This window comes from Ictalurus punctatus, chromosome 23, assembly GCF_001660625.3.
Source record: "Ictalurus punctatus breed USDA103 chromosome 23, Coco_2.0, whole genome shotgun sequence".
NCBI lineage: Eukaryota > Metazoa > Chordata > Actinopteri > Siluriformes > Ictaluridae > Ictalurus > Ictalurus punctatus.
Window position 1 is genome coordinate 2,221,001 of NC_030438.2, and position 19,327 is coordinate 2,240,327.

Consider the following 19,327-nt stretch of genomic DNA (forward strand, 5'->3'; position numbering starts at 1 on the left):
AATAATGTTATTTAAATAATAATAATAATAATAATAATAATAATAATAATAATAATAATAATAATAATTTATTATTATTATTATCATTATTATTATTTTTATATGTTGTACAAACCACTGTTTGTAAGAAGTATTTCCATCTGTAAATAAGGATACAGATGAAATCAACTGGTATGCTGTTCTTCGGCACAGTGCCCGCTGTTCATACTGTTCCCAGCCTTCTCCTCTTTCATTCATGCAATATGTTGTTTCCCCGTAATGTTCCCAATCTGGGTCCTAGAGGGGAGGATCCTGCACATTTTAGTGTTTTCTCTCATCTAACACACCCAACTCAGCAACAGATGTTAATTAGCTGTTTGTTGGATCAAGTGTATTGCGAGCATGGAAAACACTAACATGTAGGACCAGGTAGAGAACCCGTGCAATAAACTCATGAGTGCACCAAGTTAAGGACGCGGGAAGCAGGGGGGCTGGGAGTGCTGCAGCAACCCCGACTTTTAGGATTCCTTTACCAGCAACTAGGCTACTAAAATATTAGTGATATATGGATCACTTTTTTTTTTTCTTTTTTTTTTAAATTTAGTGCTTTGAGTATAATTTCATACCACAGCGATTCACCAACGATTAATTTTTTTCTAAATGTTAACGAACTGAGACGTCGCGATTTTTAACCCGTATTAAGGAAGGCGAGACTTGCATCTTAACCACACAGGAATTTGCAATTTATGGCTCTGGACACTCCTTCAATAAATGTCAAATAAACGTCTCCTAACAGAAAGCGTCATCATATCTACTATTATAGTATTTTTATTATTGTTAAACAACAACATATTTTAATCCGTTTATTATTAGACTTCGATTGTATTCAGCATCCGTCCTACACGTCCCTGTGAGTGAGCTGTTACAGGGATAATAAAGCATTCTGAGCGCATTAATATAAGTTTGTTTACGTTACAGATATAAATATAAGCTACAAACCCGTGCAGTTATGGAAAATTAATGAACACCTGGTTTACGCATTAAACCGTGCTGTGGACTAATTATTGGAATGAACACAATATCTATCAAGAGATTGGTGTGTGACGTCACAGCCCACGCCCTTGAATGCTGCTTAAAATTCCAGCTCACCCATAGCAAAACGCGTTACCGCTAGCACTGCATAATAAAGACTAAAGAATTCCAGGTGTAGTGTAAATGCACATTCCCAGCCTTTTGTATCCGGGTTACACATGTCAAGAAGGTTTTCATCACTAAATGTGATTGGACAAAATAAAGCAAGAAAACCAAGCTAATATCTAGAGTTAATAATAGATCTAGAGATAATAATAATAATAATAATAATAATAATAATAATAATATAATAATTCAATTTATATCAGTGCCATAGAAACAAAATGTTCAATAAAATTAAGTCCTCATCAAAAAAAAAGTTTTCTTTTTTATATAAACAATTATATATATATTTTTAACAAAATGGGTAAAAGAGAGTTTATTTAGTAAATCCGAAGTAATATTTTATAATATTTAATATGTTTAGCATTGGCAAAATTATTTTCACTATTTTTTTACTATTTCGTTTCTGTTTCTCTCTCTCTCTCTCTCTCTCTCTCTCTCTCTCTCTTTGGCCGTTCAGCAAGCTTTGGCCTTTTTCTCTCTGCAACACCCATTCGACTCTGTAAATGTTCTGCTCTTAATCACTGTGACATTGCCATCACATTCTCATTTTGTATTCGTATTAGGCTGTATCGATTAGTTTACATTAATGACAAAATAAATATACTTTTGTCACTTGTTTAACAGTTTAATTGTTAAAACGAATAGACACCGATGCCAGGGAGTTCACGAATTGGATGATAACACAGAACATTCGACTTGCTGAAAAGACTCAGATCTCGAATTAATATAACTGCATTTCTAAAACGATGAAACTTTGACATCTTTTAGACCTAAATTCCAGCTCTTGCTTTGCGTCTATGTTTCTTGTTGCTCGATTCACGCTTTGTAAAATAGCAAATGCTCCAGTGACCTTTATTATTTTAGCCCGAAACCTGGTTGGATGGATGGACATTACACCTTTTTGTCAAATGGTGCGGGCTGTAGAATATGCATGATGTGCCATATTCAAGCTGAAACACACAGCTGGATTCTCACCACATATGGAGTAGAAAAGAAAACATGTTTTAAAGCTACGGATTTAAAGGAGAACTTAGGGCAGGTTTTTAAAGAAGGTCCCAAAAATTTCATACAAGTTGGCTTTAGTGAATTCTTACAAAGTTGAAAGTGAGACCGTGTTGTTTTTCTGTTAAAAAAAAAGATATTATTTGCTCTGTAGTTGTAAAAGGATATAGCTTACAAAAAGAAATGTATTAACATATCCAATGCTTTTCCCAGACACGATTAAGCTTACAGAATAACGAATTAAATATGGGCCCACGTTAAAAGAACATTTTTAAGGTTAATGAACTATCTTACTTACGAACCTTTCGGGAAACGAATATCAGATTATTTTGAGCAACCATTTAGCTACTCTTATGACATCTTCACTTTTCAGCGTTATCAGAGAGACGGATATTAACAACCCGATTTTAGTGATTTCGTTGGATATCATTTGAATCAAATATTCATTTGAGCCAATTCCAAAACTCATTGATACTTTAGCCTTCATTGGATATCAGTCGGGATTATTACGAATGTGAAATCGTGAGGATGTGATGATGGTGCAGTTGACGCGCAAGAGAAACGGCCGCCATTTTGTTTTAGACCCACATTGTTATTCCACAAAATGGATGTAACAAATGCTGTTGAAAGTTTGCCCATATAAATCTCAATGAATAATTTGTGGGGGTTTTGCTTTTACACTGTATTCGTCAGTTGTTGCAGCAGCAAATGTTTAACAACAAGAGAATGCTGGACTCTGAGTGATGGTTTGAAATGAACTTTTGCGTTGAGGTCTGTTGCTTTACTAGGGGGAGGAAATCACACACCTGTCTTATAGACTCTTAATCATCATAAAGACATAATACATTCACTCCAGCGTTATACATCCACGCACACAGCTCAGCAATAAATTAATGTATCGCCTCCTGAGTTGTTTCCTTTTGCTATGATGACGAGTGTTGTTTTAAAACAGGAGGAATTAGGAATATAATATTTCAAATATTTACTGAACTCTTTATAATGCTTCCTAGAGAAAGTTTTTCAGAAGAGAAGGGGGTCGGGGGTATTTTATTTTATTTGTGTTTTTTTTTGTTGTTGTTTTTTTTTATTTTTATATTAAACTACTTAGTAATCTCATTCAGTTATTAGTTGTAAATCAGTATAAACGGTTTGTCCTGATCAGGATGAAAATAAAATAAATAAAATAAACTACAGTTAAGTAGGCATATTACAATTTTTTTAAAATCTGTATGACTCATAACATAACATAATTTACAATATCTCTCGTTGTAGGCTGCATCGTGACTAGCATTATATAGGCTAGGTGTGTGTGTGTGTGTGTGTGTGTGTGTGTGTGTGTGTGTGTGTGAGAGAGAGAGAGAGAGAGAGAGAGAGAGAGAGAGAGAGAGAGAGAGAGAGAGAGAGAGAGAGAGAGAGAGAGATGTGAATTCCACACATTAAAAAGTCAAGATATACTGCCTATATATTTTACTATTGAAATTCTGTCTGGATTCAGAATAAATATAAAACTGTAATCGTTTACAATGGCTTAGAAAAAAAAATCCTACTGATTTTATTATTTTCTTTATTTTTTCTGCAGCGTAGATCTATTGCTTAATCTTGGACAGTTTGCATTTAAATAGCCAGATGATTCTTCCCCTATTTTGACAACCCTACCCCCACTTTTAAAAACATACTTGGACCTTACAGAAGAAGAGGCCTTTAGGGGCAGGTGCTCAGCGTTACAAAATGGATCAAGATTTTAAAAGTACAGCATAATCTGCTGAATTAGCATAGCAACCGATATTCAAACAGAGCATCCATAACCACGTTGTTACACTGTGATTTATCAAATTATCTAATTAATATTTTTATATATTAATACATATTTAAAAGATATTTAATGAAAGAGAGTGATGATAAAATACATGTCCCGGTGGGTCTGGAGTATATCCCGGAAAACCCTGGACACAATAATTAACACCTAGGGGCAAATTAGAGTCGCCAGTCCATATAGCAGGGTGTGTTCAGAGGTGGTGTGAAATCGGAAAACCCAGAGGAAATCCACTTGGGAGAACTTTTGAAACACTAATAAGATAAGACAAGATAGGATAAGATAAGATAAGATATTTACTCTGGTATTTGATAAACCCAACAGCCATCCCTAACCGTAAAATTTAAGAAGTTCTTCAGAAAGTGCTGATGTAGTAAAGTTTTCTTACTCATCAGTAAGTTTAGAGAAAGTGGGCTAGCATATTCTGTATTATATTGTTAATTTGAAATCTATATTGCATTATTGTATTCTATCTGGTAGTCGATCCCATACAGAGTTTATTACAATTTAATACCATATCACTTTTAAAGATTAGGAAATGCCACGCTAACTGCCAATCATTACAGTTGCCATTGTGAGTTGTTTTTTTTGTTTTTTTTTTTGTGAACATGTCAGGACATAACACTTTTTTTTTTGCACAGCATTCAATTTAATACAAAATACAAAGTTCACTTTAACATGTTGAATTAAGAATGACTAAATCTAAATATCGTCTAGGTTATTTGTTTGTTTGTTTGTTAGTGTTTGTGTGTTGTTGTTGTTTTGTTTGTTTGTTTTTTTACATGATCTCTCTGGCCACTTTTGTTAAATTTCATAATAACTAATGCTTTTTCAGCTCAATAGCCTAGGTCTCCTAGTTTCCATTTCACAAATTTTAAGAGGAAGATGGCTGGGTAAAGAAAAATACATTTCCTCCAAAAAGAACATCTAATGGTGATCTGTAGAAGTTCGCATTTTTGTCCTAATTGAGTCTCCGAAAGCAGCCGTTCAATGTTTAGAGCAGCAGGTCAATAGTGCATTGCCATTAAGTGACGAAGCTTGTTCTTTGATTTGGTCAATTCATGAAACAGATTAGATAAATATTTATTGAATTGTATATAAAAAAAAAATGTCTCATTGAATCAAATATGATTTCATTACAGTGATGGTCATTTTACTGCAAAGTTGATGTGTATAAAATGGAAAATTGGGAAAGTGGGGGTTAATTCTGTACTGCTATGGAGCCAAATTGTATGTACATTTATGGATGTTACGGTTACAGTGAGGGGCGTGGTCAGCCACTGTAGCTTTTACTGCCATATCCCATATCCAACCAAATCGCTTATTAAGATAATTAAATTAACCTGAGACTGGAAAGGAATTATTCACTTCCAACATGCTTCAGTTTAAGCTTCACTAAAGCTTAATTTACTTTATTTACTATAAACAAAATTCTGAAAACGTCTTTTTGCACGTTTTACTCTATTCACAGCGTGTGGCTTTGTTTTCCTTCTACTTAAACATCTCTCTCTCCCCGCAGGGCAAAAATTGTCAGATACTCCTGTCCTTGTGGGGACAATTGGTTACCACTAACACATTAAAACATGCAGTCTCTCTCTCTCTCTCTCTCTCTCTCTCTCTCTCTCTCTCTCTCTCTCTCTCTCTCTGGTTGGGGGGGGGGGGATATTAGGTATGTATTTTAACCAAATTACTGGTTCTGCCCTCTGTCGGACAAAATGCTAATTATTTCTGAATCCACAGGAAGCCGTTATACTGACGCAGTTTATTTATATTAAATCGTCATTGATTTTACCGAGGTGTAATATAGCTTGCCTTAACGCTGTTCAATTGATGAATTAAAACGCATTCTTATTTGACCGATAAATGACACACCAGTCAATGCCAAGATAATGCAAGTGGGACATTTGATCTTTCCAGGGATTAACTAGTTACAGTCAGAACCATTTAAAAAACAAAACAAAATATTTTATCGACTTTGTTTATCCCCGTATCTTATCATTGTGGGTCATTTGATTAAGGGTAAACAAAGTTGACTTTATATTGCTGTGTCTTAGCCTGCTGTTAAAGTAGTTTCAATTAAATAATCCATTAAACAGGACAAATGCTTCCCAAGTAAAGAAGGTTTTCCCATTAAGGTACTAAAGGGTCCGTTTCCAAATCTACCCAATAGGCCTTCTGAATAGTCTACATGCGTGTAGTGTTTGCATTGCCTGAGGCATGGTAAGCAAACAAAAACACAATTTAAAGTCACGTCGCTGATGGTTTTCTGAGGTTAAGAGAGTAATTCCTTATAATAAAGATTAAAAGATTAAGGTTTAACATGTTATTGGTTTAGTGCTAATGGAACTACCTAGAGTACAGATAAGCCGCATATGCTATATGCAAATTAGGATATACAAATAATTCTCAACGTTAAGTTAATTTTTACTTATTATTTGGCAAATTTGTTATTTGGTTACAAAATGAACAAAAGGATAGATAGATGTTGCTTTGCTGATGTGAACTTTATTGTTCGACATTAAACATGCAAAAATTCTACACTTCATGATAATCAGCTTTCCTCTCAGAAGCTCAGTTAGTTCTTTTAAAAATTGTGATCACCTTTATTAGCACAGATTAATATTATGTAATGAATTATGTAACATGCATTGTCTCAATACGTGTTTGTTTTAATAACAAACAGAAAATAATATAATAACCGCAAATTAACAGCACCCCTAAACCTTAACAACAACAACAACAACAAAAAGACCTAATAGGGTATTATTTTAATAGGTTGACATATACGGTCTGACATTAACAGCTGTTGTCGACAATCTACCTCATCTCTTGCCAATACCAGGTCAACGTTATGGCAGCGGCAAGCGACCCAAAGCAGCCACATTTAAGATCTTTTTAAGATGGCTTTTTGTAATCGACCGAAATGCAATAAACCAAACAGAACTATTCTGCGCCATTAAATTTTTTTGTGACAGAAATGGTTGTAAGATACGTCCGTGTCTTGGCAGCGATACAGTCGAGTTGTGTCCAGGTTTAGATGAGCCTATATCCGTCATTCCACAGCAGATGCAAGAGAAAAGTCTGGGCTGTCACTCATTTGCTGAGTTTTAACACTATAGTAGGCCAGAATTATTGAACAAAACTGTCCAAGAAAATTACCATTTCAAAACTATGAATATGAATTGGGTAAAAGTACTTCTAAAACATTTACATTTAATTTTATGCACAAAGAATTGTTTAAAAATTCGGATTGGCGTGTTACATAATGCCAGTAAGGATAAAATTGGCAAAAAAAATTAAATATATAAGAACAATACGCGAACGCACACAAAAACGCACGCACACACACACACACACACACACGCACATACACACTCACTCACGGCACCGGGCCCTTGCATACGCCCTTACGCGCGTGTACACGGCCGCATGGTGGCAGTGGTGGGGTGTGATTGGGGTCGGAGAAGAAACCGGGTTTTTAGGCCGCACTGGGGTTTTTTTTTCAGCGGCGGGGGTTCAATTGTGCTTCGCCATAGCTAAAGACCGCCACCTTTGGTTTATGTGAATCTCGAGTGAAGCTGATCTTTACTATTTTTATTTAATGGAAACATAAATTATTTTCATTATAAGCTTCGTTAAATTCATTTAAGGTTTCGATTTCGTAAATCGCACAGAAAAATAACTAGATAGCTACACAGTAGCTGCACTAAAATCCCGTCTCCTCACACATCTGGTGAATGTGAATTTATTTCTTTATTTGTTTGTTTGTTTGTTTGTTTGTTTGTTTATTATAGCCTGTATATAGCCTATACTGTAAAATGTATTCTTTCGGTCGGCCTACAGGTTACATTGCTAATTACATTAAGCCAAATTCGGCTATATTGGTCCTAAAGGCTTTAGTCTAACATGTTTACCAGAAACAGAAAGCTTCTGAAATTAGAACATCTCCTCACAAATTGTTGGGTTAGCATGCTGACTTGTTTATTATGTCAGAAAATGTTGCTTTTAAGATTCCTCTTAAGATTAAAAAGAAGCAGACTGTAGGCATATTTGTTTGTCAAAGCACGCATGAAACAGCATATTGAAAATTCTGAACCAACTGATAAAAGTCTGAAAACAACTGGATAATCACATATGACGAAAATGTTATTTTTTGTTTCACATTTCCATTATATAAATATCAAGAACACAATCAAACAACATTATCCGAACATTTCTCTTCTAACATTGGTGGCAACAGTGAAAAACTAGGGCCCAGTCTAACCCCTGGTCAGCAGAGGAACAAAGACTGGGAATCCCACCGTGTTTCCAACTGATACACACACACACACACACACACACACACACACACACACACACACACACACACACACACACACACACACACACACACACACACACCCACCCCTCCTTGCGTGTGTGTGTGTGTGTGTGTGGATCAGTCGTTGCTGTGAGATTTCCCTCAAAAGGCCGAAAGGGAAAAGCAGCTCAGCCAAACAAGAACAGCTCTTTTTAACTAGTTTCAATTCGCGACACATAAAATATAACTGAAATGAAAAATATTTAACAAGCATAACTTATAGACCGTTATAACCACCTATTGGCCATTTCTCCCTTCGTTTCTGCAGCAACACTACATAGTAAATAATTAGAAATACAGGTTGATATTCAGATACCTACAATAAAAATTGTTTTAAACTTTAAAAAATGCTGATATTTCCTATTTCACTGTCATTTTCTGGTATTAATATTATGATCTAATGAATACGATTAGTTAAAGTATAGGTAGCGATGTAAGCCTACAAAAGCTTTCTGAAAGAGACTTACGAAGTAAAACCATAATCATAAAAAATAAATAAATAAATAAATAAAAATTGTGGTCAGTGGGGATTAATGGGATTTATAGGATTTCTTTTACAGCTAATTTATTGCCGAACCCATTTACAGGTCTGTTTTTAAAACTAACCCTAACAGGGCTATTATCAACACATATCACAGGCTATGGGACAAAACTAAAGCTAAACTGAATTATTTATATATAGATTACAATCTATATACTACCACCAATTATTTTTATATACCCCGAGCCTGCTACGATTTAAATAATATGCATGAATGAAAAGCATTTTTTTACACCGACCACTAAGAGTTTGATGGGTCACGGTGTAGTGAGAGCGGTCTTTACGAAGTCCTCCGAGTTTCTCCTGCTGATGGCTGTGACTTTAACTCCTTTAACGCCTCGGAGCATACTGTAGCACTATCAGAAAATATATCTGTATATGTGTGTGTGTGTGTGTGTGTGTGTGTGTGTGTGTGTGTGTGTGTGTGTGTGTGTGTATATCTTTAGTAGGATTGTAGGATATATCTCGCTGTGTTAGTTGTCGGTTTTTGACAAATTTAGCAAAGCTGAAAAAATTCCAAGCCTGTCACCTTTGTGCTGAACTGGTAGAATGTGAGCTTCCATGTAGCGTGCCTCACACCCCGTGCTCCTTAAACTCCCAGGAGCAGTCGACGGGTCCAGACTTATATTCTTCACTCTTATTAACTACTTTAATTCCCTATTAGTTTTACTGCACTTACCGAATGATTTTGTCCACTGTGTGGACACCTATAACAGAGGGTTTCCCTGTCCGACAGAATTTAAGTAGAGCACACTTTAAGAACCCTTAACTATATCCATAGACGAATAATGTAATAACTAGGCCTACATAATATATTCCAGTACTAGAAGCGATTTATCTGCATGACTCAGTAGGTTCCTGCAATCATTGTCAACTTTACAGCCTTTAATGTTTACACAATGTTACTCTAACTGTAGTGAAAGGGCCACGGAGGTTCGTGCAATTTTACACAGTGTTAATTTAGTCAAGAATCAGAGAAGGGAATTCTAAGCTTTAGGATTAGGCGTGTTATGTAATGACTCTGACGTAGAAAACACACACACACACACACACACACACACTGAGGCTTCTTCGGACCTCTGGAGGTTTTCGTGCGCGCTTCTCTTTGTTATGCTCCTTATTTAGGCTAGAGAACTTCTTTATCGTTTCATAGATCACTGAAAGATTTTTTTTGTATATGACTATGATGTATATAATACCTATATGATATATTCTTAAGTATCAGCATGTGCTTGTTTCATTAAGTAACTCGGTAATTTGCTAATTTCGCCTCGTTCATTTAGGAAAACACACTGTCTTATGTAGCCTGTAGTCACTATTTTTCAAACAAGTTAAAAAAGTAAACTGTGAATAAATAAGTGAAGATAAACTGTAAAGCTAAAATACTTATTTGTAGTGTTAGCCTGTTGGACAAAGGTCTACAGTTTTGTGTGCAGTTTGTAAGAATAACCTGTCTTAAATTGCGCTTTTATTTATTTAATTTTTTTTTTTAGAATTTTAAAACGTTTTAAAAATATAGATTAAGTATAATTAGCCTATATAAAAATAGGTTTATTTATTTATTCATTCTTTCATTCATTCATTCATTCATTTATATGCTCTATTATATTATGTGCTCTATTATATTTTTATGTTAAACCGAAATACTTGCTAATCGGAGTTATACTGAATGATGTACCTGACGACGTTTTTTCCCCTGTAACACGTGTGTGTGTGTGTGTGTGTGTGTGTGTGTGTGTGTGTGTGTGTGTGTGTGTGTGTGTGTGTGTGTGTGTGTGTGCGTGCGTGTGCGCTTTAGCCACATGTGTCTTCATCGTAGTCGTCGTCCCCCACCCCCGGTCTGTAATCCGTCTATACTAGGGGCTTTTGTCTCTGAACGACTACCTGCCCAAAAGCCTCAGGTGTCCAGAGTTGCTTTGCTCTTTCCAAAACCTTGGGCTTAGTCTCAGTGGACAAATTACAATCGCTGGATAGTGCTCTTTATTATAACCCATAGTGCACCGTACACTCTATGTACTTGCACTAATTAGGTATTTTGCATATTTTTGTCATTTTATATTATTATTTTTTATTTCATGTTTAAAAGTAGGCAGAATAAAATATATTGCTGTCTGTGTTACACACACACACACACACACACACACACACACACACACACACACACACACACACACACACGCTTGTGTGCTTCTCATTTTACGCTCGTTATCTTTCTCCCTTCCTCTATTTTTGAAGATCTTTTGTTATGTTCAGAACTAGGCCTAAGTGTTAGCACTTACTACAACTATCCGACTGAGCTGTGACTCTCACTGGTCTTGGTACAACACTCGAAATTCGTCAAACTCTTAGTTTTGCGGTATCTGTAGCACTCATTTAAATGCTGTAGGCTGTGCGTGGATGAACTATACACGCAATCTACAAACTGTATTATCATTGTAAAAAGTACACTCAGATGTACAACTGTGGTCGATATTTCGGCTATTTCTGTGATGTTATTGTGCTGCTATTGTTATTATATAGCTGCTACTGCTATTATGTTTTTTCTGTAGAAAGGTGCACGATATGGTCAAAGGTATGAGGACACCTGATCATCACACCCATATGTGCTTGTTGAGCATCCCATGTTTGCTTTTAAAATGACCTCCACTCTTCTGGGAAAGCTTTGCACTAGATTTTGGAGTGTGGCTGTTGGGATTTGTGTCCCTTCACTACACAAGTATTAGTGAGGTCATGCACTGATGTTGGGCGAGAAGGGCTGGAGCACACCAATTCATCCCAAAGGGGTTCGGTGAGGTTGAGGTGCAGGCCAGTCGATTTCTTCCACTCCAACCTCCAACCCAAATGTTTACAACATTCATCTGTGCTGTGAAGGTCGTCACACATATCGTAGTACAGTATAGTACAGATGTAGAAAATTTACTACATTAATGACTGCAGTTTATATATATATATTACTATAGTTACCACATGTAGTGTTCCCACAACAACTATAGTAGAATTATCACAACACATTGCCACATATCACTGCAATTTACTATAGTAGCCTATCTTTATTATGGTCAGGTTGAAAAACACTATAGTATTTACTACAGGAATTCTACTACATTATATATAGTAAATATAGCCGAAAATACTATAGTATTTTTTCATTTATGTTGTTCATCTCGCGTTGTGCACAGGGGTATTGTCATGCTGGAACAGTTTTGGGCCTCAGTTCCAGTGAAGGGAAATCTTAATGCTACAACAGACAAAGACATTCTAGAGAAAATTTCTGCTTCTATCTTCGTGGCACCAGTTTGGAGAAGGTCCACGTGTGGGTGTGATGGTCAGGTGTCCACAAACTTTTGGCCATATTATCTATCATAAATCGGGGCGGCTGTGGATCAGGTGGTAGAGCGGGTTGTTCATTAATCGTAGGGTTGGCGGTTCATTCCCGGCCCACATGTCTCCACATGCCGAAGTGTCCTTGGGTAAGACTCTGAACACCAAGTTGCCCCCGAAGGCAAGCTAGCGCCTTGCATGGCAGCTCTGCAGCCACTGGGGTGTGAATGGGTGGATGAGAAACAGTGGTAAAGCGCTTTGTAAAACTAAGCTACGGTTTAAAAACGCCTTATAAAAAGCTATATAAGTGCATGCCATTTACGCGCGAATGAATAAATCGCACTGGAAATCTTGACAAAACATCTACCACAAAACGACATAACCTCTTCAAAACGATCCAGTTTCTCTCTCCATCCCTGAATGAGAACAACTGCTGTCCTCTGCACTTCAGCAATCGATCTTTCCCCCTGCCTGCGTGCATACGTTTCCCTCCTCGTCCCTCACTTTAGTCTTTTTCTCTTTGTCTCTCCGTGTCAGAGGTCAGGAAGTGATGAAATCCCAGTCCCCGTGGCAACAGGCGGCACGTGGACCGAGAGGGTACAAGCAGATGCCTGACCCATGGTAATGTGCATTGATAGGAGAATCAATGAGATATTGATCCACATCCTGGCATTCTGTCTGAGTGTAATATGGGGAGATGAAATCGTTTGTATTTAAAAGAAGAAGAAGAAAATGAAGAACGGGGTGACAGTAAGAAAGAAAGTAGACCACAAATGGGCAGACACGAAGGAGTAGGCTACAATGGGTGAGTAAAATGAGTGAGTGCGAAAACAGAAAATAGAAAGTGCAGAGAATAAGAAAGAGAGTGTCTCGGATCTCTCGGGCTTCCTTTCAGTCACAGTATAAGCTAAGCACACCTCTGCGTTAGCAATACTTTAGGTACAACCTATAAGGCCATATGGATCTGAATAATAAAACTAAAAAAAATTAAGCTTCGACTGGAATCAGGGAGGAGGATGAGGAGGGATAGCAGGAAAAAATCAATTTCCTCCGAAAGTGCACGGCCTAATGGTGATGTGGAGGAGAAGTTCGCATTTTTCTCCTAATTGACTCTCAGAGAACATGGGGTTCAGTGCTTAGAGCAGCAGGTCAATAGAGCATTGCAATTAAGTGATGGAGCGTGTGCTTTAATTCAGCCCATTCTGGTAATACAAGAAATCAATGGGATTTATAAAAATGCTAAATGTCTTCTTGGAAGCAAAGTATAATTTTATTACAGTGGCTGTCATTTCCAGCAAGGCTGATTCGTGTACAGATTTAAAATACGCAATATCCTATATCTGTTTGACAAAAAAATAGATTTCGGGTGTTTTCAGTATTGCCTGCGTGCAAAAATCGGGCAACTATAGGCTATTCAAACATCCTCAGACGGAAGGAAAGATAGATTTACGGGCAAAAGTTGATAGAGTGCTGTTTTACAAACTTGAATTGATAGTGTATTGTGCATTGATGCACAATACACCAAGGCCTATATGAGGAACATCGTAATAACTGACGGCTATGCAAACGTCTTTTCCCCCTCAGCATTGTGCAGGTCTGTGTGTGCAGCCTACTGTTGTGTGTACTCCTGGACTGGAAGAGAGAAGTTACCGTGGTGAATAGCAGGTTTGCATGGCATCTTCATCACTATGGAGACGCACAGGCTTCCCCCCACCCCCCCCCTCTCTCTCTCTCTCTCTCTCTCTCTCTCTCTCTCTCTCTCTCTCTCTCTCTCTCTCTCTCTCTCTCTCTCCTTGTGAAGTGAAAATGGGTGCCATGGCAACGGCACAGACTGTTTACAATATGAAGTCTCACTTCATCAGGAGCTGTTGATGGCTTCAGTTTGCATGTAGGCGTACATTGTCATATACCTAACACACCGTCGACAAGATGAAAGAAACGCAACTTGAAGAATTGTTCTTTAAAGATGCGGCGAGGGTTTTGTTTCAAACCGATCGTGCAGTCTGTGATATTTTCTTTGCTGTTCAGTAATTACGGCTTGATCACGACCACGAAAATAGCCCACATAAGCATAACGACTAGGCTATTTGAACAGTGACGCTTAGGCCAGTAGGAACTAGTTGATCATTCAATTGGATAATTGGGCTAATGTTTTGGTTGTTTTTTTGTTTGTTTGTTTTTTTTCCTTAATGTAGACTCATTTTTATTTCCGATTTACACCTTTTATTGCGTTGAGAGGGATTAAAAAAAAATATATATATATATATTAATGAAACAAAAGTGTTGGTTTTGAGAGATATTGCTTGTAACACACTCTCAGAAATAAAAGTACCAAGCAATATTTTCCCTTGTCGTTTGGGTGGTACAAAAAACGGGACATGCTTTGTACCTTTAGTAGGCATATTTTATGTGGAAACCTTTAAGAATAAGTTAATCTACATAATTGGACCTTAATGACGTAGACTAATTAAAGGTACACCACATGCACTGTCCTAGGTAAATGATAGCTACATAGGCCTACATGAAGCTTTGATTCTATCTACCCCAGGACAAGGAAACCTTGTCTACAGTTTGGTACCTTTATTTGTGAAAGTGTGTTTAAAAAAAATAAATAAATAACTAAAAGTAATCTCTCAACCCAACGGTTATTTATCGATTGCGTAATAAAACACATGAATTATTCCATAGCTTCTACCTAAACTTCCATTTGAAGATAAACACTATTATATTTGTAGCCTAATTTATTTTTTGTATATATGCAGGCTATGTATAAATGTATACACATTTGTATGTATGTATGTATGTATGTATGTATATGTGTATGCATGTATGTAGCTTTCCAATATCGTGAACAAGCCAAGAAACAACAAAGAAAATATCACAGACTGCAAACAAAACCCTCTCGCTATCTTTAAAGAACAAGCAGCCTTCATGTTAGGTTTCTTTCCATTGAAATCTTGCAACATTATACGCAGCATATGCAATTTCCACCACCAGTCCTTTCTGCAGTCTGTCTCTTTGATAAGATGGTGAAATAACATTTTCTTGACTATGCAGAAGATGGAATGAGGGGGAAACCTGCAGGCCGCGGGACCCCATGCTGGGACGAATAGAGCCAAATGGACTCCTTACCAGGAAATCCATTAAATTAGGGCGCACCACTGCGCCAGAAACACGACCACTGTCTGTTTTTAAAAATTCCTTATTAGCTGTAATTCAGAAATTACAATCAACATGGCCTGAATATAAAATTGGTAATAATAATCATGGTAATGACAGTAATGATATAAAGGCTGGCCAAGCAGGTGATACGAGTCTCGGCAGCCATTGTACGAGTTTGAATGCGACGAGCCCCATATTGAAAAGCTCTCTCTCTACTCGCCCTAATGGAGGATAATCTGGCGCTCTGTCCATCGTGACGCTCTGCCCCCAGGGGAGGGAGGGAGAGGGGGAGAGAGAGAGAGAGAGAGAGAGAGAGAGAGAGAGAGAGAGAGAGAGAGAGAGAGAGAGAGAGAGAGAGAGAGACGCGGGGGAGGGAAGGGGAAGGTTAATTTGCACATATTAGAGGGGGCAGAATTTCTCATTAAAAAGAGATTGAAGTTGATGTATGCCTGTGTGTGTGTGTGTGTGCGTGTGTGTGTGTGTGTGTGTGTGTGTGACACTGTACGTTGGAATCGTGATAAGTCCTTGACAGAACAATGAAACAGAAACGGAGAGTCTTCAGGGTTGAGGCGGGATCTGAATATCACTCCACCTCACTGTTGCTAACACAAGCACCAAACCATCACACTGACACAACGCTAAGACGAAAATGAGGGGCTTTTTGTTTAAATCAGTAAAATTAGGGCCACTTTGTAGAATCAGGATCTGTGGGTGAACATGTTTTACTGCAGATGAGATGTGTGGTTCTTTACTACCGGAATACTGCAGTGTCTTATGGGAGAAAATTGGAGCTTTTTCTCTGTTGCATTAAATGTACTTTGCTGTGTGTGTGTGTGTGTGTGTGTCACAGTGAGAGAGAGAGAGAGAGAGAGAGAGAGAGAGAGAGAGAGAGAGAGAGAGAGAGAGAGAGAGAGAGTGTGAGAGTGTGAGTGAGTGAGTGAGTCTGCATGTTTTAATGTGTTAGTGGTAACCAATTGTCCCCACAAGGACAGGAGTATCTGACAATTTTTGCCCTGCGGGGACATAAATAAAATCTAAACTTTTAATTAATAAATGAATGAATGAATGAATGAATGAATGAATGAATGAATGAAAGAAGGAAGGAAGGAATAAATAAAATATTAATTTCACTGATCCCCTCGAGGAAAACAGCTTTTATACTAAAACTGCAACTTTTATTGAAAAGACAAAAATCTAAATCTTAATCGTTTGGTTACTGAGGTTAAGGTTAGGGTTAGATTTAGGTGTAAGCACAGTATTAATTAGCATTAACAATTATGCCAATGGATATTAAGATAAATGTGTGTGTGTGTGTGTGTGTGTGTGTGTGTGTGTGTGTGTGTGTGTGTGTGTGTGTGTGTGTGTGTGTGTGTGTGTGTGTGTGTGTGTGTGTGTGTGTGATGGTTAAAGTGGGTTTCAACAATGTGCACACTCAGCTTCTGCAGTGCACTCTGTACTTGGTTAAAGCACAAAGAAACTATTATCAGAGGCAATGGTAGCTCTAAGTTAAAAAATATTTTATATATAAAATATAAAGCATTAGTTAGAATAATTTACTTTTGACTTGGCCTGGTAGATAGGACTTAGTGACAGAAAGCATGCTATAGAATCTGATTGGAATACTTTCTAGGACCACTTGTATAGTTATTTATTATACAAAATTAATTGTTAGTTATTAATTTTGACCTTGAGAATGTGTAAAAGAAAGAAAATAAGTTATATTAATTAAGCAGTGTATTTAATATGAAATTTAATATGAAATGAGGGCTGGGATTACTCATTGTTTTGTCATTAATTAATATCTTTTCTACCTCCATACCTTAAACTGAACTGCATGGTTAGGGCTCTTGGTTCATAACATTAATTCTTTTGAAACATTTTCAAATATAGTAAACAGCGTCTTTTGTTTAAACAATGGAAACAGACTACAGTCCAGTGCAATCGTGAACACAACCATTTATCAGCAATAGTTTCTAAACACACTTGCTGAGCCCTGCTCCTAATGGACTCCTATTTTAAGTTATGCAATCATCTCTGAGACGGGCCTTTCATGCAATGTCCATTTCAGCTCGAGGCTTCATTGTTTCTGTGCTGAAAAAGCATCTCTCTCGCTCTCGCTCTCTCTCTCTCCATTATGTGTCCTGTCGAGCAGCTCAGCACAGACAAAGCCCAGCGACTGCCGCTAATTGTGGTGTTGTGTAGCTGCTCGTGTTAGTGCAGCCCCTCGGCCTGAACCTGGGAGGAGCATGACTTCTTTTCCTTCTTTTTCTAAAGACCTTTGAAACCAAATAGAGTATGAGTGAGGGAGAGAGAGAGAGAGAGAGAGAGAGAGAGAGAGAGAGAGAGAGAGAGAGAGAGACTGTAAAAGATGTAAGCATGTATTGAGAGAAATACTTTATTATATTCAAAGCAATACGATGTGTTTGATGGTTCACATGACACTTTGTCCATCAACAGTGCTATATTTTGAGAAAAATATGTAGGGTGTAGGAGCATGAACAGCAATAGCATTTACTGCACGACCAAAGAGATTTTACATGTGCGCTGATGTATTTCTCTAATAAATGCTTTGGCATTACTGTGTCAATACTTCAGGATCAGGATCGGACATTAAACCAACTGCATTTGGAAACACACAAATTGAATTATGAATTATGAATTACAGGACCGCTCACAACATTTTAAGCACTTTGACTGCACAGCTGACCAAGAATAGTTGAAATCAACATGATGTCCATGCAATTCAAGAATTGGAAAAATAAGCATTAATCAAGTCCTTTAATTCCATCAGTTACATATACCTTCAGATTTCCCTTTGGCTGAAGTAATTAGGTGCGAAAAAGTGTCACCAATGGCTCATAGAGGGAACTGAAATTCAGTCAAGCAATCTGCAACATTGTAAATATGATCTTAGCTATCAAAACTTAATCTGTTGTCATTATGTTGTACCATGCACTAGTGCCAAACTGCGGTCTCTCCAGTGATCTGCTAAGGTACATGTTACAAGTGTGAACACAATATGTTTAATGGACAAAAAATTATGAATCATTATATTACTTTAAAGAACAACGTTTGTGAATCTGCACAGTGATGGACAATATAGTATGCTCCATATTTTATCAGTGGCCTTCTCTAAGTTATGTGTTCTTGTGTGCGATCTTTCAAAACATGTTCTTATGTAGGTGTTTCTAACAACGGACTTTTTTTTTTTTTTTTTTTTAAATTAACATCATGAATAACCAGTTACACTGTGCATTTCTCAGACTGTCATCTTTGGGCTTGTGTCTCTCTGTAAAGTGTGTGTGTGTGTGTGTGTGTGTGTGTGTGTGTGTGTGTGTGTGTGTGTGTGTGTGATGTCCAGAAGCCCAGTTGTTTTTAGCCCCATCCTCCCTATCATAGACCTTTATGAATGACACCACAATTCTGCAGGCACACACACACACACACACACACACACACACTTCAGTATGCATACTGCATAGCTAAACGCATGTCCACTGCCGAAGAAATACTGCTGAAAGGAGGCACAACTCATGAGGTGCCTGTGTTTTATGGACAACAACAACAAAAACAATGTGCTAAAACGTCCATATATTCATTCATAATTAAGTAATAGTAATACGATGAATTATGTTAACTATGCACTGACCAAAAAGTGTTAAATAAGTCAAAACTGTTTTATATTTGAAATTCTTAACAATATCCCAATTCCTCATGGCATCTTCTGAACTTCATGGTATTATATATGCAGTATATTATATACTGTATCTTATTTTATATTATATACTAAGCTAGTAGGTTCAAACTTTTGATCTTTTGCTCCAAACTCAATGCCATCGAGCTGAGGTCTTAAAAGACAGTGTGTGTCTCACAGTATACAATATAAAATCCTCATAGTGGAAATGTTCTCTGTACACCGAAGACATGTTCACCATCCACACCCCTCCACCTA